General features: G+C 41.5%; 1 protein-coding gene across 7 annotated transcripts in view; it reads left to right on the forward strand.

Moving 5' to 3' along the window:
• Nucleotides 1-11,519, forward strand: part of LOC148112699 (methylsterol monooxygenase 1-like) — a 36,821-nt gene extending 25,302 nt beyond the window's left edge. For 2 of the 7 annotated variants that reach the window (XM_087874907.1, XM_087874908.1), the window contains exons 7-9: nucleotides 2,087-2,203; nucleotides 5,500-5,649; nucleotides 7,152-11,519. The gene's annotated coding sequence lies outside the window, so the exon portion shown is untranslated. Of the gene's footprint in view, nucleotides 1-2,086; nucleotides 2,204-3,946; nucleotides 3,975-5,473; nucleotides 5,650-7,149 lie in introns of all 7 variants that reach the window. The other 5 variants (XM_087874904.1, XM_087874906.1, XM_087874902.1 and 2 more) reach the window with 5 other exon arrangements.
• The last annotated feature ends 4,480 nt before the right edge of the window (nucleotides 11,520-15,999 follow it).

The following is a 15,999-nucleotide window of genomic DNA, read 5'->3' on the forward strand; positions in this document are numbered from 1 at the left end:
CTGACTATATCGGGACGTCGGAAACCACAGCCACTCAGTCTTGGATGGGTTGAGCCTGAGCCTGTTCCTCCCCATCCAGATCCGTACGGCCTCCAGGCACCGGGACATCACTTCAAGGGCATCGTTGGGGTGATCCGGGGTGGAGATGTACAGCTGGGTGTCGTCAGCGTACTGATGGTACTCCACCCCGAAACCACGGATGATCTCGCCCAGCGGCTTCACATAAATGTTGAACAGGAGAGGCGAGAGGACCGACCCTTGCGGCACCCCACATATGAGGGGCCTCGGGGTCGACCTCTGTCCCCCTGTCAACACAGACTGCGACCGGTCAGAGAGAAAGGAGGAGAACCACCGCAACACAGTGCCTCCCACCCCCAACTCTTCCAACCGGTGCAGCATGATACCATGGTCGATGGTATCAAAAGCCGCTGAGAGATCTAACAGGACCAGGACAGAGGAGCACCCCCTGTCCCGAGCCCTCCAGAGATCATCAACCAACGCGACCAATGCCGTTTCCGTGCTGTACCCGGGCCTGAAGCCCGACTGGAACGGATCCAGATACGTCGTTTCATCCAGGTGCTGGGGGAGCTGTTGCGCGACCACACTCTCAACAACCTTCGCAACAAAGCGAAGATTGGAGACCGGACGATAATTTACCAACATTGCCGGGTCCAGGGAAGGCTTCTTGAGGAGAGGCCTCACCACCGCCTCTTTCAAGGCGGCGGGAAAGTCACCCTCACTCAGCGAAGCGTTTATAATCCCCTGGAGCCAGCCTCGTGTCACTTCCCGGGAAGCCAGTACTAACCAGGAAGGACACGGGTCCAATAAACAAGTGGTCGCGTTCAGTCTACCCAGAATCCTGTCCACGTCCTCAGGGGTCACAGGATCAAACTCATCCCAGATAACATTCTCAAGACCTGCCCCTGTCTCTCCCCCTGAGACTACCCAGTCGGAGTCCAAATCTTCCCGAATCTGAGTGATTTTGTCATACAGATACTGAACAAAATCCTCGGCTCTACCCTCCAAGGGGTCCTCCCGCGCTTCCTGGTGGAGCAGGGAGCGGGTCACCCTAAAGAGGGCGGCCGGGCGATTATCTGATGACGCAATAAGAGCAGCAAAATAACTACATTTCGCTGCTTTTATCGCCACTAAGTAATTCCTAATGTGGGATCTTACTAGTGTCCGGTCAGATTCAAGAAGACTGGCCCTCCAACTACTCTCTAGGCGTCTTTTCCGGCGCTTCAACTCCCTCAGCTCCTCGGTAAACCAAGGAGCCAATTGAGATCGGCGCCGGGTCAGAGGCCGCAAAGGCACGACCCGATCCAGAGCACCAGCAGCCGCCCTATCCCAGGCGGCCACCAGGTCTCCAGTCGAGGCGTGTGCCAGAACCTCAGGAAATGGCCCAAGCTCCGTCTGGAATCTGTCAGGTTCCATCAGGCGCCTGGGGCGGAACCATCTGACCGGCTCCGCCTCCCTGCGGCGGGGTGCAGCGGTTCGAAAGTCGAGACGAAGGAGAGAGTGATCTGACCATGACAAGGGTTCAGTAACTATATCCCCTATATCAAGATCCCTCAACCACTGTCCAGAGACAAAAACCAGATCCAGCGTGTTTCCCCCTGTGTGGGTAGGGCCATGAATTAACTGGGTCAGGTCCATAGCTGTCATGGAAGCCATGAACTCCCGAGCCATCTCTGACGTCTCACCCACGGACGGCATACTGCTAAACATGTGAAAAAGCGTAAAAGTATAAATACTGATAGGAATCCTTAGTTCCAGCTAATTCAAAAAAAGAATTCATAGGGGAAATTAGATGTGTTGTTCTTTGTAATGCCAAAACTAGCTAGTTATTGTTACATTTTAAAACATATTAATCTGGTCTAGATAAATTAAAACTTTATATAATCAATATGTCTTCACTTCTAAGAGATGAATGGGTGGAGACAAGGCAGTTCCAGCTGGCTGTTGCTGGAAATGTTCTTCCTCTCTTTCAGCTTGAATTATAAAATAAGCAAAATCTTAGCGTTCTATATCTATCTATCAAGAAAACCATATGCAGAACTCATAACGTGTCTTTATTTCACATAAGGTGTTTGAAGCAGTGATTGCTTGGGTTAACTATGACAAAGATGTGAGGCAAGAACTCATGGCCCATCTGATGGAACATGTTCGATTACCTTTGCTGTCAAAGGAATATTTGGTCCAGGTAATTAACTGGAGACATTTCATTCATGGTCTTTTATTCCCTGGTTACATTGCAAGATAAAAGTTTGTGTAAAGGAAGAAACATAACAAAGCAAGGGTGAAATCCAGCAGGTTCTGACAATTCTGGAGACCCGGTAGCGGAAATTTTGAGCAGTTTGGAGAACTGGGAAATACCACCTCTGGCTGGCCCAGAGTGGGGAGGGAATGGAGATTTTGCAGTATCTTTCCCTCAGGAGTGGGTTGGGAATGGAGATTTTGCAGTCTCCTTCCCCAGGAATGGGATGGGAATGGAGATTTTGCAATATCCTTCCCCCTGGAGTGGGGTGCGAAAGGGGATTTTGCAGCATCCTTCCCCAGGAATGGGGTGGGAATGGAGATTTTGCAGTATCCGTCCCCTGCCATGCCCACCAAGTCATGCCCACAGAACCAGTAGTAAAAAAATTTGTATTTCACCACTGTAACAAAGGGTCTAGGCCACGGGTATCAAACTCCCATCATCATGGCGGCATCATGTGATATATCGGGACTTTTTTCTCCTTCGCTAAATGGGTGTGGCCAGTGCGTGACGCATCCAGCCCGTGGGATGGGAATTTGACAGCCCTGATTTGGCCAACTTGCTGCAACCAACTCACCATAGCCAACAGACTGCACGACAATTCAATTGTTCTATTAATCATTTCATTCGGTTACTTTTACTAATGGTGACCGCATTTTCGTTGATATTAGATAATACTATTTCTCTATTGACTTTCTTTATTTTATTATTACTGGCCACAGTTCTATTGAAAATTTACCTTGTGTATTTGTTGAATTGTCCCATGGCAAGTTGTCTTGCAGCAAGTTGGCCACAAGTTGGCCCCAACAAGTTGATCCATTCCGGATAATAAAATCCCCCAAATTGGTGCTTTCTATAAAAGTTGAAACAACCTTTATAATCATCCTAGGCAACCTGTGCTTCGTTGGGTCTTCGTTTAGTAGATATCTCGTTATTGAAACAGAGAACTATACGTGAGAAAATAACCATATGTGAAAAAAAATCAGTGAGAGGGGAGCAACTTCCAATTTCCTGTTGGCTTCCCCATTTAATTTCTTGAATGAGTGTTGGCAATCCTTCCTTCCTTCCTTCCTTCCTTCCTTCCTTCCTTCCTTCCTTCCTTCCTTCCTTCCTCCCTCCCTCCCTCCCTCCCTCCCTCCCTCCCTCCCTCCCTCTGCTGTTTTTTCTTCCCTCCCTCCTCTCCCCTCTTCCTTCTTGCTACCCACCCACCTACATACCTACAATCTCACATTGATTCCATTATTGTGGAATATGCCCATTCTCAATTCAACACTGTCTTGAGGACCCATGAAGTAAATTTTAATAAATTTGGCTTATTTATTTGGGTCTGTCATTAAATGTCAATGTAATTTGCTCTTGATTACTCACAGAAGGATTCCATCCATTCCTCGTTGGAAGGACTTTGGCACAAAAGAGTGTCATTTGAAAGACGCAGTTGTATTGTCTGATGTTCTGTCGGAACTAAATTGCAAAGGGTTCATTATTGCTATATAAATTGAGGAGTTCATTAGACAGAGGTTGCAAATTGCCTATCCTGACCTTTTCCTTCACACAGCAGAAATTGACAGATTTTCCAGGAAATAGGAATGCACAATAGTAAAGGAAGACTTAAAACCATGGCATCAATATCAGGAGAAATATTGTGTTGTGTAAATTATGCATTTTGCTTTTTACTCTTTCCCTGTTTAGGTTTGTTGTTGAAAGAGGTATTGTTGAGGTATGTCATTTCTTGATCATAATACACCCCCTCTCTTTTTTATATTCCGTCAGGGTTAATTAGAATTTTAATTTTAATATTTAATTTTATTTTTACCAAATGATATTCTCACCGGAGAACAGTTTAGAATCCCTATTGACTTCTCCACTGAGTTTACAAAACTGTCAAAGACAGTTTAAAAATAGGGGCTGATGACCTCCTAAGGGCTAGGATGGTACTGGTCTACCTGATCTCCAGTGACTGAAGGGGGCAGTCTACATTCAGTTACAGAGTAGGAAGCTAATAAATGAATAGAATGGGCAAGGACCACGGACAATGGCTAACGTATTTGACTGACACCAGAGAGATTCAGTTTCTACTCCATCTGCAACCACAGCAACTCCCTTAATGACTTTAACCCAATCTACCTCATAAGGTTGTTGTGAGGAAATATAGGAGTAATATATATAATTTTTGCATTCCTGGACAAAGATGGGGTCTTTTTTCCCTGTAAAAGCGGGTGAAAATTTAGGTGCATCTTATACACTGAATGTAACCCCGCCCACCCACAGTACCCCACCCTTTGGCCTCTGCCTCCCAGCAGTTTACCTCCTAGCAGCAAGAAGAAACAGCTCATTTCAGCTTCAGCACAACCTAATTAGCACAAGCTGATTGGATCAGCCTCCCGACTCTCAGCTGTTTTGCTCTCAGCTGTTTTGCGCAGGCCTCTGCTGCTTGCTGCAAGAAGATAAATTGCTGGGAGCAGATATTTTTTTCTTGTGCTAATCAAGCTATGCTGAAAACGAAAATGAAAGTAAAGCAGGCTATTTGCTCTTTGCTGCAAGGAGGCAAAATTGCTGGGAGGCAGAGGCAGATTTCTTTTTCTTGTTTTCCTCACCAAAAAAGGTAGGTGCATCTTATAGTCTGGAGCGTCTTATACTCCGAAAAATACAGTATCTTGGTTCAAATATTGTTGCCCTCTAATGCACCATTTCACTCAGTTAATGGTAATGACAACAAGAGTTTTAATAGTATTGTATATAGATTGGATTTGCAGGTTTGAGGGTTATACGAACTAAGGGCACCATAAACGGGATAGCTAAATTATATGAATATAAAATACAAAAAATTATAAAATAAATTTGATAATAAATTAAAAAGTCACAGTTCTCCAATATGGACAACTTCAGACATGCAAACTTCAGCTTTCAGAATTCCTTCGTCTCTCAAGGTGAGAACTCTGGAAACTGAAGTCTGCACATCTAGAAGTTGCCCAGGCTGAAAAACACTGATCAATATTAATAAAAAAAAATCTTTATTATTCGTATAGAATATTTCAAAGAGTACTTCACAAATAAAAAAGATAAATAGATCAGATTGTCATTATCTCTAGTTTATTTTCATTTAGCAATAATTGTTGGGAAAAATTATTTTAAAGTTTTCACTGAACCAATTCAGAACTAATAACTACATGGAAACTACATTCATGCAAATTAGTCAGTGTGTTCTTTCTTGCTAAGATTGCATCAATATGGCTAATTCACAGAGAGTTGAAGAAGAGATACTTGTTAAAAATAGCAGTGCGTGTAAAGATTACCTAATTGAAGCAATGAAGTACCATTTGTTGCCACTTGAATAAAGAGCTTTGATGAAGTCCACACGAACAAAGTTAAGAACACCTTCCTGCCTTCCAAAGGTAAGCATGTCACTTATATGTATTTCCTTTTCGAATTGACTTGCATTGTATGAAAAAATGTATGTGATTTAAGTCAGCGGCTCTTTTTTATTTTAATATATATATATATAATTCGAATAATTGAAATGAAGTAGAAAATTATAGAATTGGAAGAAGCCATTATGTCTTAATTTCCTGTTCAATTAAAGCATACTTAAATCAATCTAGTAAAATTAATAAAACAGCCAGAGAGTCTTGTCAGGTGCATACAAAATGGCTCAGGGCCAAGTTATCTTCGAGACCGCCTTCTGCCGCATAGCTCCCAGCGACCGGTAAGATCCCACAGAGTTGGTCTCCTCTGGGTCCCGTCAGCTAAACAATGCTGGCTGGCGGGCCCACGGTGGAGGGCCTTCTCTGTGGTTGCCCCAGCTCTCTGGAACTAGTTACCTCCTGAGGTCCGGACCATCCCCACCCTATTGGCCTTCCGAAAAGCAGTGAAGACCTGGCTTTTCCAGCAGGCCTGGGGCCGTTGATCTCGTTCTTGTGATCTGGTGAGATCCGGCCATGAATGGCATGAATAAGTTTTTAATGTTTTTAATGTTTTTAATTTTTAAATGTTTTTTTATAATGATTTTTTAAAAATGAATTGTGAGCCGCCCTGAGTCTTCAGAGAGGAGCGGCATATAAATTGAATTATTAAATTAAATTAAATTATTAAATTAAATTAAATTAAATTAAATTAATTAAATGGATGCTGACTTGTGTCTACATTCTTGTTAACCTAGGCTAGGACTTCACCTTTTATTTAAGAAAATTGAAAGCTGTTGTGTGGCATTAAACAGACTTAATTAGAGTTACAATTCATAAAGAAACAACTCTCTTAACTAAGATGACTGCTATGTAGGCAAAAGAAGATACCTTCTCATTTTTTCATTAGTGGGAATTGTTTGGGTATAAAGGTGAAGGTAAAGGTTCCCTTTGCACATATGTGCTAGTCATTCCCAACTCTAGGGTGGCAGTGCTCATCTCCGTTTCAAAGCCAAAGAGCCAGCGCTGTCCGGAGACGTCTCCATGGTCATGTGGAGCACATGACCATGGAGACCAAAGGCACACGCCACGCTGTTACCTTCCCACCAAAGGTGGTCCCTATTTTTCTACTTGCATTTTTTTACGTGTTTTGAACTGCTAGGTTGGCAGAAGCTGGGACAAGTAATGGGAGCTCACTCCATTATGTGGCACTAGGGATTCAAACCACTGAACTGCTGACCTTTTGATCGACAAGCTCAGCGTCTTAGCCGCTGAGCCATCATCTTTTTTTCCAGGGACAAGTCAAAAAAGGCTGCACTATATTCATATCTGTAGGGCTTTCCTTGAACCTTTTCAACCCATCCTGAGTAATGCTTTTCTGAGAAGTGGAATGGTACTGTGGATAGGAATTTTTTTGTTCATTGTCAGAGACTGTTCAGTTTCTCTCCCCCTCCCCCCCAATTAATGTATATCTTATGTTGTTGCTTCTGTTAGAGGTGATGGTAGTGGTAGGAGGCCAAGCCCCAAAGGCTATCCGCAGTGTGGAGTGTTATGATTTTAAAGAACACCGATGGCACCAAGTTGCTGAACTGCCTTCCAGAAGATGCAGGGCAGGTACCCCAACACTTTCAACTGATGCTTCCTGCATGCAACCTTAAATCTATGTCAGCTATTTCCTTTTTATTGTATGATATAATGTCTTTTATTGATTAGTCAATTGACCATATCAGACAGGAGCACCAGCCACTGTAAAATGCAATAAAATGAGATATGATACAGCAAAATGAGATAAAATAGCAAGGTAAAGGTAAAGGTTCCCCTGATCTGTCCCCGTACCCACACACACACACACACAGCCAGTCGAGGGTTAAGGAAACACTTTGGAACGCACCCAGTTCTTATCTCCGACTTGGCAGCGATAGACACACCGTCTGCCAAGTTACTTTATTTTCACAAACAGACAGATAAGATACGAACGTTCAAGAAAGTCCAAACAGAAATAATATTCCTCCCAGCAGTTCCGGACGAGGCTTTAGTGACTCCAAGGTTTTGCTTTGTTCATCACAAGGATCCTTTGACCACTACCCTCTATTATATAGTCTCTGGGGTGTGGTCCAGTGACTCAGTGCTAATCCCTAGCACGCCTCCCAAGCTGCTGCAAACGTTTATCACGCCTTCGGAGGCGTGCGTCCAGGAATGATGTTTCATTATCACTTTGACTCGAATCAGCTGTCTCCTCTCCCTCGACTGGCACTTGAGACAATGCCAGAGGGGAGGGGCCTGGAGAGGGAGGCCTGGCTGACTCCTCTTCCTCATGCTCGGAGCTTTCTTCCTCCGATGGGACAGGCTCAGAGGGCGGGGCCACAACATCCCCTCACACAGATGTGCCAGTCTTTCCTGACTCTAGGGGGCAGTGCTCATCTCCGTTTGAGCCGGCATGACTAAACGCCAAAGAGACACGGATTGCTGTTACCTTCCCACCAAAAATGGTCCCTATTTTTCTACTTTCATTTTTTATGTGCTTTCGAACTGCTAGGTTAGCAGAAGCTGGGACAAGGAACGGGAGCTCACCCCATTACGCAGCACTAGGGATTCGAACTGCTGAACTGCAAATTCTATACATAAAGAAAAGGGAGGGAAACTTTAGTGTGAGACCATTTCAATGCATTCAAGTTGATTTTATTAAACTACCTCAAATGGGGAGACATAAATATTTATAGTGGGCCACTTGACTGGATGGGTTGAGGCTTATCCAGCCATGAGAGCCACTGCAGTAGTAATCACCAAAATTATATTGGAATAGATTATACCTAGATATGGAGTAGTAGAAGCTATAGACAACAACCAGGGACTCATTTTCGTGCAAAAGGGCTTCAATCAATCATGGAGGCAGTGGGAATTCAGTGGGAATGTCATGTTCAGTGGAATGCAAAATTGTCTATGCCGTGAGCCAAATCTTTACCCTTGGCTTTGCCTTCTGAAATGATCTTTGGATTTCCACACTTGGACAGAATGGGGGAAATTCCACAATATGAAACTAAAGATATGTCTGTAAAGAACTGTATACTTGGCCTCTCCTCTTCTTTATCTTGCCTCAGAAATGAAGGACTTCTAGCTCAAATCCTACCTCTTGATTTTGGTCATATGTTCCAGCCTGGTGATTGGGTCCTGATAAAATCTGACATGTGGAAAAACTTAGCCAAGCCTGGGACAGGTCCTACTAAATCCTGCTGACCACTGAAACAGCAATCCAAACTAAAGACAAAGGGTGGAACCACTACACACGTGTAAAAGGACCAGTGGAAGAACTTAGAGTGGAAAGAGATTCCTGGAGAAGACCTGCTGAGATAAACATTTCCAAAAACTGATGTAGTCATTGTGATTTTTCTCATTGCAAGAGTAGCAACCTTTTGGTCTTTCCGACCTGAGTGGTGGCCTATGTTAGTCCATCTGAAGATCCCAAAAGAAGCTGTGCAACTTTGCACTCTACAGATTGTGTTGGTTCTGTGATTGTAACTGTATCACTGAATGTTGTTATTATTGTTGTGATTGTGAACTGATATATGCCTGTGGAGAATAGTGGGACACTGTGATTGTGGAAATGTGCAAGGAATTGCTCCCCATTGAAAGTCTATTCCTATATATATCTTACACCGGAGGATTGGGGCATTGAATCAGATCAACTTGACTTGAACACAGTAGTCCTAGGAGATAGTGTTATCATAATCCCTGACAATATAAAATATATTGATTTAATGCAATGGTTCAATATTTGGGAATAATTTTCTTCTGCATAGGACTAATAGAAGGAGAATATCATGCAATGATATATGTGAAACATACTACAAGCAAATGTGTTTTCTTCGCTTATTGTCACCTTTCAGTCTGGAATTAACCAGACACAACCTAGTAACCATTTGAAAATATAACTAGAAAGGGTGGGTGATGGACGAATGTGGTAACTTTTAATTGGCATGCTCCAGATGGCTTATATTGGATATGTGGAAAGTTTGCCTATGCGCAATTGCCTAAGCGATGGTATGAAGCATGTATATTAGGAACTGTGAAACCTAGTTTTTTCTACTGTCCATACAACAAGGTAAAAGACTGGGTGTACCTGTTTATGAGAAAGTAGGCCCACAGATCGAAGAGAATGTTGAGAATGGAAGGATCATGTATGGCCTAATTCAAAAAGAATAATTCAGATATATGGACCAGCCACCTGGGCAGAAGATGGTATGTATGGTTGTAGAACTCCCATTTATATGCTGTTTAGAATTATAAGGTTATAGGCTGTGCTTAAATTTAATAGCTAAACAGCACACTGTTTAAAATAGCGATATCTCAGAATATGTTTGCTTTACACTATTTGTTAGCAAAAGTACTGTAGTAGGTGTGTGTGGAAAATTTAATCTCACAAATTTTGTTTACAAAATTTATGATCAGGGAAAAGCTCTGCCAAAGTGGAGAAGGTCGCACACATCCCAGTACACACTTGGACTGGGGCAGTTGACTTCACCTGGTTTGGCAGTCCCTTCTCTTATTGGAAAAGGATTGGATTTCTAGTGTTGTTAACCTTTGGAGGTCTCCTCCTCCTCTGTTTCATCCTTTTAATCCAACGCATAGTGTCTTCTACCTCTCCCAATAAACCGGCAAATATCATGGTCCTCCAGACTGTCCATATACACCTCTAGTTCACCATTGACAGGACATATCCTGTTCAAAATAGAAAAGGGAGGAATGTAGAGACATAATAGTAGAATAGGTAGAATTACTGGGACATAATAAAAACTTGCTGTTTTGCTCCTGTAAGAATTGCTTTGCTAAGAATTGGAATTGCCTCGGCCATTTACTCCTACCAGTGATCTAACTTCTGTTATCTTGTTATCTTGTTTTTCTGTACAATTCTGCGCCTGGTGGATATTTCAGGAAGCGGATTTCTAAGTACCCAGACCAGTTGTAAAATCTAAAAAATTTTGCTATCGGTTCTGTGGGCGTGGTTTGGTGGCCATGTGACTTGTGGACGTGGCCAACTTGACATCACTCACTGTTAGAGCCAGGAGCTGCACATTCTGAAGCACATTCTGCCCTTCTGAAGCCCTCAACACTTTGAGTTTCCCTCCGCCATATGGCTTGACTGCCTGAGTGAACTTTGGAGCCTTTTCTTGCCCTGCTCTCCATCCCGGAGGGTGGCGCATCCCCCCCGCCAATCCTCCGTACAAACCGCCAGCCCCATTTCTGCAAAGGCAGAGCCCCCCTTGGAGGGCGATTGAAAGAGGGGAGGGGGATGCTGCAGAAAAGGCCGCCTTCCACCCCTGCCCGGCGCTCCTGTTGAGTGGGCGGGCGGGCAGCGGCGGGGCCACCAGGGATGATTGCTACCGGTTCAGCAAACCAATGCAAATCATCAGTACTGGTTCGCCCAAACCAGTCCAAACCAATGGGATTTCCCCCCTGACCCAACCCCTCTGTTGCTAAGCACTCAACCCCCCTGTTCCTTGCTGCACTGCCAAAGGAAGGCATGGGCCAAGGTGCCAGAATTGGGTATTAAGCTAATGCCTCTGAAGGTATAAAAGGACGCCATACCTGCTCCAAGGTGTGGCTATTCCTTACATGCATTATATCCAGGGGTGGGTTCTACTTACCTCCGCTACCGGTTCGTAGTGGGAGTGCACACACAAAGCTTCTGAGCATGTGCAGATCATTCATGATGACATCTGGGCAGAGCCTCCCACTGCCATTACTACCGGTTTGCAAGAACCGGACCGAATGGGAGCAACCCACCGCTGATTGTATCTGTATGTTCTGGATATAGTTTCACCCAGTATTTTGTTTTGACCATAAATAAAATCTGCTTCTTTTTGTAAGCCTCGTCTCGAGTCTCACTCTCTTTGGCATCTCAATGGTTCAGGGAAACTTCTGGGACCTTACAGAAGCTTTGAACTACACTGAAGCGCTGTACTCCTTAAGATTGAAAAAATTACTGAGAAGTTAGTTAATGAATGTTGGGGAAGAAGCATTCTTCAATTAAATGAATATCTGCTTGCTTTTAAAATGGTAGAAACTTTCAGGTTTACATTCTGAGAAGTGTCCATTAACTACAGTCAATCAAAACAGATGGTAAAACAGGTAGGCGATGAGGTTTTGTACACCATAAAACTATCCTTTAAAATATAATACAAGAAGAACTAGTTAGTTGAATACAATACAATACAATACAATACAATACAATACAATACAATACAATACAATACAATACAATACAATAATACAATTCTTTATTGGCCAAGTGTGATTGGACACCCAAGGAATTTGTCTTTGGTGCATATGCTCTCAGTGTACATAAAAAGACAAGATAAATTCGTCAAGAATCATAAGGTACAACACTTAATGATGGTCATAGGCAGTGATGGGATTCAAGTAATTTAACAACTGGTTCTCTGCCCTAATGATTTCTTCCAACAACCAGTTTGCCAAACTGCTCAGAAAGTTAACAACCGGCTCTCCCAAAATGGTGCGAACTGGCTGAATCCCACCACTGGTCATAGGGTACAAATAAGCAATCAAATCATACCAGGAAACAATCAATATAAAACACATCTCAAGTAGGAAAAAGGTTAGAACTTGGCCAGTAAGACTCATAACTGATTGGCCGCATCTGGGCTGCAAAACTCGGGAGAATTGTGTGTCTTTAGTGCCAGTTTTGCAGCCCAGATTGGGAGTAGGAAGAACAATAATGGAGCCTCGGGTTCTTCGTATAGAAAATCAAAATGTTTTGGAGAAATATAGAAATAAATGGGAAGATATAAAAATTGTGGAAAGGAAATTCGGTACATGTTTATGTCAAATGTAAATAAAATAACTAGAATGATAGAATATATTATAAGGGTATACTAGAAATAAATATATTATATATATATATATATATATATAATATATTTATTTCTAGTATACCCTTATAATATATTCTATCATTCTAGTTATTTTATTTACATTTGACATAAACATGTACCGAATTTCCTTTCCACAATTTTTATATCTTCCCATTTATTTCTATATTTCTATATTTCTATATTTCTATATGTATGTATGTATGTATGTATGTATGTATGTATGTATATATATATATATATATATATATATATATATATATATATATATATATATATATATATATGTTTATGTATGTATAGTTAATATTTCGGGTTTCTTCCCGTGTAATTGTGGATATATCCCTAAAAGGGTAGAAGCGACGTTTTGGCAGAATCCCATCTGCCATCATCAGGCTTATGCCAGTAGTCATTTTGCACTAACTGACGTTGGAATTTCAAATCTGGTGCTGGTATTCTGGGATGGCTCCACCTTTTCATTCTGATTGGTTGGGAGTCCCAGTATGTGTTTATTGGCTTGGCTTCGGGTGTATGGTCGGTTTTTCTCCACTAGGTGGCATGGCTTTATCTTTGTGGCTGGTTTGAATATGATTTGGTTGGGATTTTTTTGTGCAATGTTTGGTCCATGTTCCACATATGGTGTCAAGATTCGTCTATCTATGAGAGCAGGTTTCCAAATAGTAGGCAGACGTGAAGTGTCATCCCGTTTATTCATGCAATATGGTCTTTTTTCCATTTCTATTGCTTCTCTGATTATCCTGCCATTGAGATGTTCTATTTTTGCAACTGTTTTTGTTTTATTAAAATTAATGTTGTGTCCTGTTGTATTTATATGTTGAACTAATGATGATGTGTGTTCTTGGTTTTGTATTGAGTTTTTGTGTTCCTCGATGCACACACTCATTCTTCTGTTGGTCTGTCTAATGTATGTTGATGGGCAGGAAGCACATGGGATTTCATATATGCCTTGATCTTCTAATTCTATTTTGTCTTTGGGGTTTCTCAGAATGGACGATATCTTTATATATATATATATATATATATATATATATATATATATATATGATATATTAAAAAAGAGAAAATGTATAAATGTGGATCACTGATGCGAACATGTTGAAAAGAAGATGTATATATCTGTTTTTGTTTGTTTTTTAAAAAAACTTTAATAATTAAAAAAAAAAGAATATATATATATTTGCCCAGGTAGCTTAAGCTATTCATTTTTACTGCATCTATGTCAATGAAAGCCTGCTTGACAGGTTTGGCTTGAAAGCCTGCATTCCTTAACCGGGTTCTATCAAACATCGTCTTCATTTATTTATTTATTTATTTATTTATTAAATTTATATAAATTAATACATTTAAATTTATATAAATTTAAAGAAAACACAACAGAGCCAGGAAACTCTTGCGGTTTCCGTGATAACCACCCCTGCTCAGGGCCGGATTTTCCTATAGGCTAACTAGGCTTCAGCCTAGGGCCTCAAGATTCAGAGGGGCCTACACAGTGTGGGATTCTGGGGGTTCTAGGTGGCTCGGCCGAACCCTTTGTTAAATTGCTGGCTCCCCCACCCCTCCGCACCACTATTTATTGCCAATAAATAGTGGTGGGTGAGGGGCGGGGGAGCCAGCAATTTAACAAAGGGTTCGGTGTTTTTTTTTGTAATTTTATTGGCCCCCCGGAGCTTCAGCATAGGCTAATTGGCCTCCCGGCTCTCAGCTGATTTGTCTCTGCTATTTTGCTTCCTTCCAAAGAGTGCTGATTTTTTCCCCTAGCTATACTGAGAAACGAAAGTGAAACTGCTTTGCTGTTGCTGCAAGGTTGGAAAATTAGGCAGGCAGAATTCTTTTCTTTTTCCTCACCAAAAAAGGTACGTGCAAACAATGGGAAATTTAGGGAAAAAGAGAAGAGTTAAGGATTTTAAAACACAAAAGAAAAAAAAGCTGTATTTAACTAGGGAATTGTAATAATTGAGATACTATTAATTGTATATTTCTGAAAGCAGAAATGGTTAAGTTGTGGTTTGGAGGAATATATGGGGGAAATTATTTGGTTTATTATTATTGGTAAATATAATTAATGGATTTGTAAAAAATTGGATTGCATGGAAATAATTGGAATATTCATGTTCATATTGATTAATATACAAAAAAGGTAGTTATATAACTAATTGATTTATATTAAAATGTTGAATTTATATTAAACAACTAATATTACATAATTAACCAATGTGAGGATGGATATAAAAATAGATGACAATGGGAAGGGGTATAATATAGAATAGAAGGGAAAAATTGAATTTGATTAAGATTAGAGATGAGGATGAGGGTAATATTGGTTTTTTACAAAAATAGATGAGGAATAAATATGGCAAAAAGGAAATATAGAAATTGTAAATTTAATTGAAATGACTAAACACTGTTTAAATTTGTGAACCGGCCAAATACTCTGTTCAAAGAAAATACATTGTATGTTTGTATGTGTGTTTCTAATTATTGTTATTTATTCATATTTGTTCTCTTTTATTCTTTAAAGTTTAACAATTCATTCTTTATCTTAATATCTTTATATTTGTTTGGGGTTGGCTTTCTTCCCTTTCATCTTTTTTATTGTATAGCAATCTTTCTCCTCACACCTACCACCTCTCTTTTCTTTCCTTCTTACTTTCTCTTCCTCCCCCTCTTCTTCTCCTCCCTACTTCCTCTTCCTTTCTCCTTCTCCTCCTCTCTCTCCCTCTCTCTCCTACTCTAATTTCCCTTCCCTTCCTTCATCCCTCTCTATTGCTGTATCCTTTTATGCATATGGACTTCTCAGAGGGCTGAAAAAGTTATTTCTGACTGGTCCTTGCACTTTTGACCAGTCCTCGAACTTACGACTGTCCTCACATTTTACGTTTTTGCCCTATCTTGTCACCATGGTGAAGAGAAGCAGTTGTGAAATGAGTGACATGGTTGTTAAGAAAGCTGCACGGGCATAAATGTGAGGATGGTCATAACTGTGAGAACCGGTCAAAAGTGCGAGGCCCAGTCAGAAATGACTTTTTTCAGCCCTCTGGGTAGTCCTTTTGTGCATATGGACTACTCAGAGAGCTGAAAAAGTTATTTCTGACTGGTCCTCGCACTTTTGACCAGTCCTCGAACTTACGACTGTCATCACATTTTACGTTTTTGCCCTATCTTGTCACCATGGTGAAGAGAAGCAGTTGTGAAATGAGTGACATGGTTGTTAAGAAAACTGCACGGGCATAAATGTGAGGATGGTCATAACTGTGAGGACCGGTCAAAAGTGCGAGGCCCAGTCAGAAATGACTTTTTTCAGCCCTCTGAAAAAAGTCTATGCACATAGCCACGCCCACCCGGTCATATGACAAGCTACCCACGCCTACACAGTCACGTGACCAGCTAGCCACGCCCACCCAGTCACATGATTGTCAAGCCACACCCCCAACTAAGC

Source organism: Pantherophis guttatus, chromosome 8 (assembly GCF_059756535.1).
Source record: "Pantherophis guttatus breed Tessera chromosome 8, ASM5975653v1, whole genome shotgun sequence".
Classification (NCBI taxonomy): Eukaryota; Metazoa; Chordata; class Lepidosauria; order Squamata; family Colubridae; genus Pantherophis; species Pantherophis guttatus.